Genomic DNA, 14,554 nt, shown 5'->3' with positions numbered 1-14,554 from the left:
AGAGAGCTCTGCTGGAAATATGCTTTGAAATTTTGTTTTCAGGAGATTAAAGTCTGATGGAAACATGCAGCTCTTGAATGAATGTCCTTTTCTCATGCTAAGATTGCCTGCAGAAACGCTCAAAGAAAATCTTCACCACTGTGTTGGTGGGGAAGGAACAATTTAATTGCAATAATAACAAGGTGATGCTGAAAGAATAAATCATGTCTGCAGCAAGCCATGCCTTAGGTGTGGATCATGGTTGCAGTGACATCTCCAAACAATTTCTCAGCACAGGAGAAGTCACTTAGCAGGGGCTGTGAAACTCAGAGGCCCAGCAGTGGGAATGTGCTGGAAACAGTTTTCCTGTTATATTTCCTCCCCTGAGCTTTTCCCAAGAGTGAAGGAGAAATGATGCTGTGGAAGCTGAGATTGTTTGCATGAGGTTATCACAAGCAAAATGGCCTTTTCTGGATGAGCTGGACAATTCTTAGGGAAAGGGGTATAATTCCAATAGGGGAGAAACTAATTAAAGCAACTGTGGTGTGTGACTGGCAATGGGACTTGAGTTCTCTTGCTGACTGGAGAAAATGGAGACATAAATGTGGAAATGTTCACCCTCTTCATAGGTGCTCTGTGGGCAAGTGAAATGAGACATTAATTTGCTTTTTTTTAAATTGGATATATAGTTAAAATAAATAATGCAAACTGCACTTGAATGCAATATTAACACATATTTCTGGAAAGAGTTAACTTCTGGGAAGTTTAGGTAAAAGCTGTACAAACCAGGAAAGATTTCTTTATATAGTTTGGTGTCATTATCCAATTTGGTTTCTTCAGGCAAATCGCACCTTCTACATAAAACCAGCTTTTTCTTCCTGCCTATGATTGATTGATTGTATTAATTTCTTTATTATTTGTATATATTATGTGTGTGAATATTCTTCTAGTATAATTCTTGATCACCAGGTGATTTGTCAGCTCTGAATTTCAGAGGGCCAGAGCTGAGAGAACATGGTGGTCCAAGGGAGAATCATAGAATTATAAAGGTAAGACCTCCAGGATCATCAAGTCCCATCTGTTAACCCAGCACCACCCTCATGTTCACCACCAAACCATTTTCTCAAGTGCCATAGCCACATGTTTTTTGAACACTTCTTTAGAAGTGAGTATTCTGGTGTGGCCTCACCAGCACTGAACACAGGGGTAGTTCTGCTCCATTTCTGTTGATTATGAAATTCATGTGTTTGGCCTGGGTCTGATTCACTTGGATGAGTTAATTTAAAACCTGCTGTGCCTGTGCAAGCATATACCAAGGATTTAATTTGCTTGAACACCGAGAAGTGAATGAAGAATGAATGAACAAAGCTAAAGCCATTCACCTCCTTATTCAAGCAAATACCCAGGTAATAGAACTGGGGAAATGACTGAACTAAGCACATATCTGGGGACTGATAATCACAGATCCTGCTCTTACTCTGCCAGGTGCATAGAGCACTATGTATACTCTGAATAACCAACAGGGACATGCATTATATGTACTGAAATTAAATAGAGAGTTGCAATCATGCTGCTTCCATCAGCTGCTGCAGCTGCAGCTTATTTACATAAAGGGAGGGAACTTTTGGAAACCATTTTCTTTCCTGCCAGAACTGAGAGGGCCAGCTCTTCTGAAACACTGAAATAGATCAATTCAAAGCAACCAAAGCAGGCCTGAAATTCTATATTTGGGTTCACACGTGACCCTGACCTTGGACCTGGCTTGGTTAAGCAAGCCAGCATAAAGTCACTGACATGGAGAGCAGGGTAGCTCAGCACTGAGCTATTACAGTGGAATGCAGAGTGGACCCTGTTTCCTTACAGGGATAAAGAGATTTTTGCTTGTTTGTTTGGGTTTTTTTGGGGGTTTTTTGTGGTTTTTTTAGAGTTCTGACTACTACTTTGCCATGACTTTGACCTGGTGAGAATCAGAATGGGAAATGAGCAGCACACTCTGCCCTCAGTGAGAAGTTGTGAGGATAAGGCAATTAAGTCATGAAGGGACTAAGTTAATTGGTGACATTTGCCTGAGACAGATATCAAAATAGAGCTTCCTTTTGTCTCATCCCTCTTAGCTACACGAAACATTTGGAAGAACTTTACTCTTCTGTCTTAGACTGGAATATAATTTGTCAGTAGAACGTGACAGAAAAGCTACCGCAGCAACAGGCTGCTGAAGTAGAGTTTGATCCTTTTTTTTCTGTGTGTTTGTGTGTGTTATTTGGAGAGAAATACAAATACTTTCTCCCATTAATTCCTGCTGATTTCCTTCTATGTTGAATCCAATGCTTTTCACTCAGATATTGGTTTGCTAGACATGCTGCAGTAAACATCAGGAAGATGTCAGGTAAATTTAGTGCCCTAAAAATACTTGTCCCCATGAGTACATGCTAGAGCAGAGATGGAGCCTGTCACTGTGCCCAGTGTTCTGTAAGAGACATCTGAAATTCCACCTCAAATCTTTGTGCTTTCTTTTCCTCATACTTTGTAAAGACCACATTTTCTAACGAAACAAGGTGTTCTGCCCTGACCAGGTTTTTTCTCTTGGTTAAACTCTGTCACTGTGAGCTGGGCCACAGTGGCTTGGCCAGGTGATAACGCTGCCTCACAGAGACACCACTCTAATCTTCAGTCTCATTTCATTTTGGGATCATTTCTTGCTGCTCTGTGCTCTTGTTTTGATAATTCAGAAGGAAATATTTTCACCAAGCATCCAAAGTGTGATCAAATGCTGCTGTAGGGGTTTTTGGGATGGCTATTTTTTTTTTCCTTTCAATTCAAACTTCATTCTCCTTCTCTTTTGCAAGATGAAGGGTGAAGATGTGCAATGGCCCAGATTAATTCCCAGTCACTTCCCTGGGAGCGTGCCTGCTAATCAAAGGTGGGTCTTTCTTTACCTATTGCAATTCTTACTGCTTTTTTTCCCCCATGCACACACACCTGCTTCCATCCCCTCAATTCCTCTGCAACTCCAATCACATCTGATTCATTTCTGTGTTTTATGGCTACTCCTGGGATCCAAGAGCAGTTACAGGATTTGGGACCAAAGAAGGCTGGATGAAAGCACTTCCCATGAGCCAGATGTGTTTTGTCACACCTGCATCAGTGATGTGAGAGGGCACTACAAGAACACTGAGCTGGATCTAGACTGAGAAAAGCTGTGTGATTCTCAAACCTCAGCTGCCTGGGATGATTTTAGTAGTTGCTGTGAGGTTCACAGGAAGACTTTAGTCAGGTAAGCACCTAAAATTCCATGCAGAAACTATTTATGCAGCCCTTATTCCATGTGCCAGCCCTTTGAGGCCCCTTCAGTCCTTTAGAGTGGCACAAACCTTCCACCTGGTCCCTTCCACAGAGACAGGGGAGCTGGTGAATGAGCTCTCAGATTTCATCTGAGCCATCAGCTTTAATGGGAATCATTGTTAATTAAAGAAAACTCATCCCTGTTTGCAGCAAGTGCTGCTTCATTGGCAGGATTAATCACTCCAGGGGCAGACTGGCATTTCCCCTTCTCTCTTGGCATGGGTGGGAACCACCCACGTGTTTGGAGCTCCCAGCTCCTCCTGCTGTGTGGTGGCACCAAGGGGCAGATTTGTCACTCTCTGGGGACCAACCATGTGAAACTGTTTTATTTGCTCAGTCATTTGCATAGGGTGGCTGCTTTGTGCCTGGGAGAGCCAGCTGGTATCAGATGGCTGCTTTAACAATTAGGGGACTGCTGTTGCTGCTGCCTAGGGGTGGGAGTTTATCTCTTATCAAAGACTATAAACATCTTTTCACCCTCCACAAATGACCATTCCCACCTGCAAGGAGCCAGGAAAACCTTCCCAGCTCACTGCAAAAGAAGACAGGGCCAGTGCAATGAGCAACAAAAAACCATAAATACTGATTCTCCTGGGAATCACAAAGGTGGAGGGGACAGAAACTGAAGCCTCAAAGGGCTTTTCCTTTCCCTTGTGATAAATTATTAAATGCTAACCTTGATTGCAGCATTAGCCTAAAATCTCTGTGTCCAGACCCTTCTGTTAGCAGTTCTTCAGTGGTGCCACCTTTGAGCCCCAGCAAAGACAGTTCTGGCCCCCATTCTCCTCTTGCCCACCTCATCCCGTTCAGCTCAGATTTAATGTTATGTTCTCCATGCCACTGCCAAAGAAAGCTTTCCTGAGCAGGGATGATGGAGAGGGAAGAGGTGAGAAACAGGAGCTGAATTCCCAGAGGCTCCTTCAGCCCTGATGGGACTTGATGAATTCCTGTCATACCTGAGAACGGCAGTACCTAAGTGGGTAAATTCAGTGTTCAGCCAGGAAAAAGAGCAGCTGGCAGCCGTGAGAGAAACCCTGGGGGAAGAAAGATTTGTCACTGTCTGTTGACGAGTGGTGGGAAATAACTTACAAGGGCAGGTCTTTTCAGGTACAGGGAGGTTTGGTGTGATGGTGTTCACAGGGGCCTCAGGTTGAGGGAAGAGATGAGGATCTGACTCCATGTTTCAGAAGGTTTGATTTGTTATTTTATTATATATATTACATTAAAACTATCCTAAAAGAATAGAAGAAAGGATTTCCTCAGAAGGGCAGCTAAGAATAGAATAGAAAAGAATAAATAACAAAGGTTTGTGGCTCGGACTCTCTTTCCAAGCCAGCTGGGCTGTGATTGGCCATTAATTAGAAACAACCAACATGGGCCAATCACAGATCCACCTGTTGCATTCCACAGCAGCAGATAATCAATGTTCACATTTTGTTCCTGAGGCCTCTCTGCTTCTCAGGAGGAAAAATCCTAAGGAAAGGACTTTTCATGGAAAGATGTCTGCAACACTTTGGGGCATTTTGTGACTGTTTCCTTTCAGCTAGTGAAAGGAAACAGTCACACTGACAAAGCTCCAGCCTGATGCTGCACTGCCAGGGACCCTAAAAAAAGGACAAATGGGAGATTGAGGATTGTATTTGTTGGTTTGGGCTTGTCTGTTGTTGATTTTTTAACGGCAAAATTTCCAATGAATTTCACATGGACTCCTTCCTAAGGAATTTAGAGGGATATCTGGCTGGATCTGAGGCAATGGAGCGGCACTTGGGCCATGGTAAGTGGCAGTGGTGGCTTTGAGGAGGTGGCCCAGCTGCTGGGGAGCAAGCACTGGAGGTGCCTGAGGGATGGGGGTGGGGCCAGCACAGCCAGGGCTGAGCAGACAGCCCTCAGTGGAGGTCTCCCATTTTAAGAAATATGCACTAAATTTGTTCTCTAGTGGGGGTAAAGGGAGTCATTCTGTGGTAGAACAACAGTCAGGGTTGCTGGAAATTAAAAGAAAAAGTGAGTGAGGCATAGAGAGGCAGTGAATGCAAAACATTTGTCCTGTAAGAGCAGCTACACAGCATGATGTCTTGGTTTGGAAAGACAGGTGTCTGCTAAGGAAGGTAGGAACCTCCCCTGAAATGGAAAATGTAAACCCCCTCTCTCTGAATTTTTATAAATTTGAAATTAAGGGGCTCTCAGGCAAAAATATGGGAGCAGGAATCACAGTTCTTTATTAGGCAAGAAAATAAAAAGATAAAATAAACAATGCAGTGCACTAGAACAACACTGCCAGAGTCAGAATCCAACCTGACACCCTGGGTCAGGGTGTTGGTGGCAGTCCCATTGGAATTGTGGCTGCAGCCCTCCTGCAGTGTCAGGTGAGGTTCTGCTGGAGCAGGGATCCTGTAGAAAAGGGTGTAGTATTCCTCTGAAGATCCAGGGGAAGAGGCAGCTGCTGTTCCTCTGGGAATCCAGTGGAGAAGCTGTGCTGGTGTTCCAGAATCTCCAGATTATATCCAGGCAGGAATGCTTGGCTCCTCCCTCTGGGTGGAGCTTCTCCCAATGAGATGATGGAATTTTGTCAGCCATGCAGGGACACTCAATGGCTCTTTAACAGCAGATATCTCTCTGGAGGGAGGATTGGTTTATGGAAAAGATAAGGAAAACTGCCCAATTACCAGAAGATAACTGCCCCACCTTTAAGAGACGGCAAATAGAATACACACTGCCTTGCAATCCAGGACACATGAGGACTAGGATTAGGAGAGCTGACTGCTGTCTGTGTTCCCCACTGCCTCACCCTGTACACCCCTGTTTTACCCCAGCAGCCTCCTGATGTGGGGGGCTCATCATCTGGGCACCAGGCTGACATGGCACTGCTGAGGGCACACTCCTTAAACACCAGAGGGAACACTGTAGGGTCAGATAAACCCGGGGAACAAGGATTGCCCTGTGGGGAGGGCAAAGCAAGCACTTGCAGGGTGCGCAGCATGGAAAACACTGCCAGGGAAAGGTGCTTTGGAAAACACATGCTTGGTGTAAGGGTCTCCATGGGGATTGATCCCATCCAAGACATCCAAGTGAGGTATTTCAGGTGAAGACTGTCATCACCAGGCTCCTCCTCTTGTCATTGAAAGGCTCAATTTACCCCTGTAGGGAGTGAAGGGTAGCACTGCTCCAGCTTCTCCCTGCAGTGCTCGAGCCCTGACCCCATCAGAGCCCTCCAGGAGCCCTTCAGGTGCTTTCACCAAATGAAATTTTTCCCCTTCCTACACAGATTGTAGCTTAATCAATACAGCCTAAAGACAGAGCAGCCTACAGCTGCCTTCTGTGCTGCTGGCTTTGGCCAGAAGCAGAACAGCTCTGTGTTATAAACTCTGTGCTCCCACAAGCCTGGAAGGGGAAAGGAAATAAAATCCAAGTGCAGGCAGAGCAGGGAGATGAGGCCTGCCCATAAAACAGAGCACACAGCACTAGCAGTGCAATTGAAGGGCCTCCAGGGCTTCCTTCTGATCCAGGGGATACTTTGGAACAGAATACCAAATATCCAGTGGCCTGGCCTTGGCTTCATGTCAAGGAGAGATTGATTAGTGCAGGAGTGGTGGTGAGCTGTGGGCATTTGAGAATCCCCAGAACTTCATGTCAGCCTTCAGCCAGTGCTAATCAGGATCTGATTTAAGGTTCAAGATTTCTTTTAGGCAAAGTTTTATTTGACCTTTAAGCATTCTTTCCCAAGTTATGTGTTCCTTTCAGCCATATTCTTACCAGTCCAAGCACAAAAGATCTCTCCAGCTGGACAAGAGTGTCAGGATATTTTCTTTCCTTTTTCTGTCTGGCTTGCAGCCTCCTCTGTCTTGTAGCAAAGGCAACTTTCCCTTTTATGCTCCCTGCACCAGATGGAGAAATTAGACTTGCTTTTGCCCATTTGCTGGCAACTGTTCTGCAAGATCTCAGGCACTTGATATTAACTGAATTATTATCAGTTAATAACAGCTTTCTGTGCAGTGTAAACTGATATGCTAAGGAAGAGTGGGCCTAATAGTCAAGCATTTTCTAGATTACTCTTCCATTTGCTAAAAGCAAGCAATTGCTGCTTAAAAAAAAGAATAAAAAAAGGAAAGACAGATTTCATCTTGCTGTGCAAGATGTGCATTTCAGCAGCTGCAGGTTTCTCAGAAGGCTTTTTAGAGTTAATCAGCAAAAAGGGCAAAGGGCAGGCAAAATCTGGGCTGGGAGATTTTCTGGGCGGATTTTCAAGTCCATTAATAACAGCTCAGTGCCTGGCAGGGTGGGGGAGCAGAGCAGATGTGGGGGGAAAGGCAGAAGAGCTGAGCTGCTGGGAGGAGTGCTGTGCTGCTCTGTGATGGCTGAGAGCGCAGAGCAGTCCAGCTTCCTTCCACAATGGCAAAACCACAGCACCAACATGCAGAGCAGTCCAGTGTCACAGACATCTTTTATGGAAAATCTTTTCCTTAGGATTTTTCCACCTGAGAAGCTGAAAGGCCTCAGGAACAAAATGCAAACATTGATTATCTGCTGCTGTGGAATGCAACAGGTGCATCTGTGATTGGCCCATGTTGGATGTTTGTAATTAATGGCCAATCACAGTCAGCTGGCTCAGACAGAGAGAGTCCGAGCCACAAGCCTTTGTTATCATTCTTTGTTATTCTTAGCTTAGCTGGCCTTCTGAGATGAAAACTTTTCTTCTATTCTTTTAGTATAGTTTTAATATAATATATATCATAAAATAATAAATCAAGCCTTCTGAAATATGGAGTCAGAACCTCTTCTCTTCCTTCAACATAGGACCCCTGTGAACACAGTCACAGTCCAGCTTCCTTCCACATTGGTGAAACCACAGCACTGGCACAAAGCACCCAGCAGCCACTGGAGGAGGATGAAATGAGCCCTGTGGTGTGTCCTGCCCCTGGAGCCCCTCTCCTGCACAGTTCTGCTGACTCCTTGCTGCCCTGGCTCCTCACTCTGCCTTGGCACGGCCTGGGAGGTTTTCCTGCTCTGTTTTCATGTTCTCTTTGCTGCCTCTCTGAGGAACAGGGCACTTGGACCTCTGCTCTCTCCCCACACCTGGCTGGGGGATCGAGAAGTGCTTGTGCCAGGAGGAGAGGTATGTGTTGAAGCTGAGGGTCATTGGGAGAGGTTTCCTGACCTGTCAATGGCACATTTCTGTCTGGGAATGGCAGGAAGAGAAGCTCCTCTCCATCCCTGTGTCCTGCCCCAGCCTTGCAGCTCCCACTCCCTTCAGTCAGCTGCTGCTCTCAGGCCACAAATTCTGCCACAGAGCTTAAATCATGAGGTCTGTGCCTGGCTCTTGCTCTGGTGTTTGTGTTGTCAGAGGAATCTGAGATGTTGCTCCAGGCTGACTCCTTTTCTCTTCCATGGGTCAGGAAGCCTCCCCTCTACATTAGCAGGGCTGGCACCTCCGTGTTCCACCCCTCAGTGCCTCCCCTTTGCTCTGTGCTGCTGGCAGGGGCTGGGAGGATGTTTTCTTAGTTTTGCAGCACCAAAGCACAAGGAGCAGATGGGCTGAGCCTGTTGCTGAGTCTGCTTCCTCCCCTCTCAGCACATTTGGCAAAGGGGAGGAGATGCTGGAAGCTTGGACTTGTGCTGGGGCCAGAGCCTGGCATCAGGCTGGTGCTTGCTGCAGGAACACAGCTGAGCCTGCAGGGTGGGCTCAGCCCCATGGGTCACACATGAGAGCCTGCAGAGCTACACAGATCTGGTTCTGGCTCCCAGGGAGGGGTTTGTCAGGGTGAGATCCCTCTTTTCTTGCTCACACCACTGCCCACAGGGGTTATAGGCCATGCTACAGCAGCTCAGGTGGGCAAGCAGAACTTTGAGGTACCCAGAGGTGGTACCACATTGTGGTGGTGTTCACAGGGGTCCCAGGATGAGGGAAGAAACTCCAAGTTTCAGAAGGCTTGATTTATTATTTTATGATATATATTATATTAAAACTATACTAAAAGAATAGAAGAAAGGATTTCCTCAGAAGGCCAGCTAAGAATAGAATAAGAAGGAATGATAACAAAGGTTTGTGGCTTGGCTCTCTGTCCGAGCCAGCTGACTGTAATTGGCCATTAATTAGAAACAACTCTATGAGACCAATCACAGATGCACCTGTTGCATTCCACAGCAGCAGATAACCATTGTTTACATTTTGTTCCTGAGGCCTCTCAGCTTCTCAGGAGGAAAAATCCTAAGGAAAGGATTTTTCATAAAAGATGTCTGCAATAGTTTGGGATATTTATTTTATTCTTATGGTTGTCCAAGGAACGTGAGAAATTAAGTATATTTTGGTGGCTCCACAGCTAGCCTGGATGATGTTGTGTTTCATGCCTGTCAGATTCAGGCATCTTGTTTAAATTAGAGATGATGGATTTACGGCCCAGAAGGGACTGCTCCAGCAGGCCAGACTTCCCTCTGTGATTTCAGCTTCTCTAGTCCTCTTCTACTCCCTTGGTGTTCTCCCCTCTGGGGACAGGGCTTTTCAGGCACAGCTCTAACACAGACAAACGGGAGCAGAAGCCCAAAGGTTTCTGTTTTGTGCAGAATTGACCATGGCCACTGTGACAGCAGCAGGCCCTGGGTGCTGCTCCCTTCTGGCCCAGAGAGCTGCCTCAGCACCTGCCCTTCCTTCTCTCCATGGGCATGGCTCAGGACAGAAAAACAAATATTTGAATGTTTGAGAGGGAAATGAGGACAGGGACAAACATCTCCAGTGTTCTTTTAAAGGAGACAAATTGACCTGTAGCACGAAGGGTTTTTCTAGAGTGTCAAACTGGGATCAGAGCACCATTCCTATTGCTCATTTCCAGCATGCTCTCTTCCTTCTTGGGCAGAGTTTGGTTTTCCTCCCTTCCTCCCTTAGCAAAGTGTGTATCTCAGCACGTCATCTCCCCTTGCCAGGGCTCTTTCCCAGGCTTTTCTGCTTCACTTTGCACTCTTCAAGGGCAGCCCCAGTGCTTGACTCAGCTATTGTCCAGCAGGGTGAGATGAGATATCAGGCAGAAGCTGAGGTGTCTGAAGTGGCCAGGCTGCACAAAAGTGTTGCTCCTTTGCAGGTTACAAAACCCCAGATTGCTGTGCCTCTACATTTATTTATTATTTTTTTTAAAGCACCGTTTCTACCACAATTCCACGGGCTAAGTAAGAAACTGATTAAAATGTACCAAACAGTATCATCTTTAGTGCTTTGAAAAATCCCTGCAGCTGGTGGGTGGCTGTGGGGGAGGGAGTGATTGATGCAAAATGTCCCCTCTCCCCAGGAGATCTTTCTCCCCCACACCCAGAATCCTGCTCCTTCCCTCTTATATAACTTTGTCATCTCCCCTAGCTCGGGTGCAGCTGATTTGTCACCAGGGGGAAGCTCAGCCAGGAGCTGGAGCAAGGGACAGAGGCTTGGGGGGTTCTGATTTCTGTCCGTGGCATGCAGGGGGCTCTTGGCTCCAGTTTCCCTCTTTGCCAAGGAGATCCTGTTGGTTTCTGCCTGGCTCAGCTGGTGGGGGATGGATGAAGCGTGTGTGTTGACAGAAATGCTTTGAGATGCTTTGATGGAATGTGTTAATTTATTAATGGAGTCTTCTCTAATCGTCACATTTCTTTGCATTAACTAAGGAAGATGCTTTGTGAGGGTGCAGTGTGGAGCTCAGCAAGCAGAACCTGACCCTGAGGCAGCCCTCCCAGATGTGTGCAGAAAGGCAATGCTGGAGTGACAGGGACAGAGCTCTGCTGGTGCTGCTCCCTGCCAGGCTGCCCTGGCACCCAGGACACATCCCAGCACGTGGGATGGGCTTGGAAAGGGTGGGTATTTTTAGGGAGAAGGAATTTTGGCAACATGGACAAAACAAATCTCAGCTGAGGGGAAACACGGAGAGATGCCTAACGTGTGCACGCGTGATGATGCTTGTGTGTTATTTTGGGAGGAAGCTCATCTGCCTGTGCCCTGAAGCACATGGCAGTGCTCCTGAGCCCTGCCAGCCCCAGCTGAGCTGGGACACTCTTATCCACTCCCAAACACCACAGATGTTGTGCCTGTACTCTTGGCTCAGGGGGGCTAAGGGAGTTGGTCAGCCCAAACCTGTTTACAAAACGTTTTGCATCCATGTGGCAGCAGTGGGAATGTCACATTCCTGGCACCACTGCCATGTATCTGGGATATGACCAGAAAAGGAAAGGCTGCTGCCCTGCCAGAGTGTGGAGGGAGAGAGTGAGAGCAGCCACTGTGTGTGCAGCAATGGGGAGGCAGAGGTGATTTTTGCCTGCTCTACGCTCTCAGTGCAACACCACTGAATTAATCTGCTGAGCTTTAATGTTTAAATCCTGGTATTTTTGTGTTTTAAATCAGGAGGAGCAGTCCTTGAGGCAGGAGCAGGGACTGTCTGTGCTCCTGCAGCACCCAGGCTGGGCAGCTGCTGCATTCAGCTAGCAGCAACAACCATCATTAGGTTTAATTAGTGATCAATGTGTCATTTCAACTAATGTGAGAGAGTTTACCAGGCAGACTGTATTGGATTTTCTGGGAACAATGCAAGGAATAGGAATATTTCAAGAATATTTCAATAAGCAGATACCGCTCCTAGGCCAGACTTATCTTCATGGTGTGATATGCCTACAGCATTGGAGCTCAGCCTTTGTGCAGGGTCAGAGGGGAGGCTTTGGTCCCTGGTTTGGTATTTCCAGGGTTCTCTGTGACAGGAAAGAGTGATGAATCTGACTCCATGTTCTTAAAAGGCTAATTCGTTATTATATTATATATGATATGATATTATTATATTATAATTTTTTGAAAGGATACAGACAGATGGCTTAACAAGATACTAATGAAAACTCGTGACCCCTTCCAGAGTCCCAACACAGCCTGGCACTGATTCTAACACAACACATATAATATTCATTTTAATATTTGCAAAAAGCCAATCATAAAATGTGCATTTTTCGCATCCTGAGAGTGGGAAACATGCAGATCTGCACAGAGGCAGCCACAGGCATGATGAGGTTCATGGCTGCCATTGCAGTCATGTTTTCAGACCTGGTAGCTCACCCTGGGACCCAGGAGCTGAGTGATGTGTTGGAGGAAATCCCAAGCAGGGCCAAGGCAGCCCCACTCACTCTGGCAGCAGCAGCATGTCTGCTGAAGTCACACTCAGGCAGTATTTTTAATGTTGCTTGAAAGAACTGCCAGCTCCTCTGCTGCTGAAAATTGGGGCTATTTTTAGCAATTAGCTGTATTCAAATGTTCCTTCCACGATCTGCACAGGCAGTAAAATGGTTTAGTAGATTACCAGATATTCCCCTAGATAAAAGCAGTGTTTGCTGTGTTAAAAAAAAGAAAAATGATAACTCAGATGGAAATCTTCACACTTCATAGTACCAGTTCACACTGAGGCAGGGTTGGGAAAGGGATATGGCCTTGGGGATTCCTGTTAGCATTTGTGTGCCCCCATTCTGACAAAAACTTGACTATTCAGCTGTGCTGCCTGGCTCCTGGTAGTGCTTTGCATTACTACAGCTTCTTTCAGCTCACAACCTCAGACCTTTCCCTCAGTAAGGTGGAGGTGGACAAGATAATCAGTAGGTGAGTGGGATCTATTCCCATCTTGCTGTTGAATGTAATCCTCAAAAAAGCCCTTTTGACTTTCCTGCCATGTGGCAGTCCTGTGCCTTTCTATAAACTGTATTGTGATGTTAATAATAACCCTAATAAGTGGTTAAGAAGACTGTTTCTCAAACAGGTCTTACATCAGCCATCAGGCTGCCATGGGGTGGCAGGAGATGGCTCAGATCTGGAGATTGCATGGACTGCTATGGAATGGGAGCAGTGCCTCAGATGGCCCTGATTCTGCAATACTGGAATTGCTTTTTCTCAAAGCATGTACTTACACTTGAAGTCTGCAGTTGGGGAGTTTAAGCAGACACACAAAATTAAACAAGTGTTCAACAGATTTGTTACAATTTTAAGCCCTCTGTTTCAGAGGGCCTGGCATTCAGTGCTGCAATGCAATTTTAATGCCTCTTGCTTGATCTGTAAAGCTGGAGAATTATTTAGCTGGGGAAAAATGTAAAACATTGATTGCATGCATTTGGCAGCATTCCCTGACTTTGGACAGGGGAGAGCCACAGGCCCGCCAGATTCAACATTTCTTTGAGAGGAGCCTGAGGATGCTGGAGGTTGTGGTGCTGGAGGCAGCTCTCCCATCACTTGGAGTTTTTCAGGAAGGACTGGATAGGAAAATCTCCTTTCAGTTATAAAATCACCTGTGGAATAGGTTCAAATCCTTTCTTCTGCAGGGTAGGAAAGGGAGGCATAGTCTGCCTTTTATTTCTCTTGCTGAGAATCTCTGTGAGTCAAGATTTCCTTTGCAAGCCAATATGGAAACTTTAATGCCTGACATTAAATATTCTTTTTAAAGCTGTGATGAACTGAGAGAAAAAAAAAAAAGTTAATTAGAGCTTCTTGCAAAGGAAATAAAAATGTATATTAGTTAAAGTAGTGACATTTCCTTTTGATAGAAAGCTGGTGTTTCCAAGAGTCTGAGATAAAGGCTAATAGGCAGGCTAATCAAAGAACACAGGAACAAGTCCTTATGCAATACCTCTTCCTTCTGTTCAGTACAAATCCATTTGATCTTTACCATTAAGCAAGGGAATTTAGCTTCATGTCACAAAAAAAAAAAAAAAAAAAAAAAAAAAAAAAAAAAAAAAAAAAAAAATCTGAGAGTAGAAGAGAAGAATTGTGTCCAGGCCAAAAGCTTTCTGTCTGGGTGTCTTGGTTTGGAAAGACAGGTGTCTGCTAAGGAAGGCAGGAGCCTCCCCTGAAATGGAAAATGTAAAGCCCCTCCCTCTGAATTGTTATAAATTTGAAATTAAGGGGCTCTCAGGCAAAAATATGGGAGAAGGAATCACAGTTCTTTATTAGGCAAGAAAATAAAAAGATAAATAAACAATGCAGTAAACCAAAACAACACTGCCAGAGTCAGAACACAACCTGACACCCCGTGGGTCAGGGTGTTGGCAGCAGTCCCATTGGAATTGTGGCTGCAACCCTCCTGGAGTGCCAGGTATGGTTCTGCTGGAGCAGGGATCCTGTAGAAAGGCACAGTCTTCCTCTGAAGATCTAGTGGAAGAAGAGGCAGCTGCTGTTCCTCTGGGGAATCCAGTGGAGAAGCTGTGCTGGTGTTCCAGAATCTCCAGATTATATCCCAGTAGGAATGCTTGGCTCCTCCCTCTG

Source organism: Melospiza melodia, chromosome 3 (genome assembly GCF_035770615.1).
Source record: "Melospiza melodia melodia isolate bMelMel2 chromosome 3, bMelMel2.pri, whole genome shotgun sequence".
In the NCBI taxonomy this organism is placed as follows: domain Eukaryota; kingdom Metazoa; phylum Chordata; class Aves; order Passeriformes; family Passerellidae; genus Melospiza; species Melospiza melodia.
The sequence above is the reverse complement of the archived record's forward strand: the minus strand, read 5'-3'. Positions refer to the sequence as shown.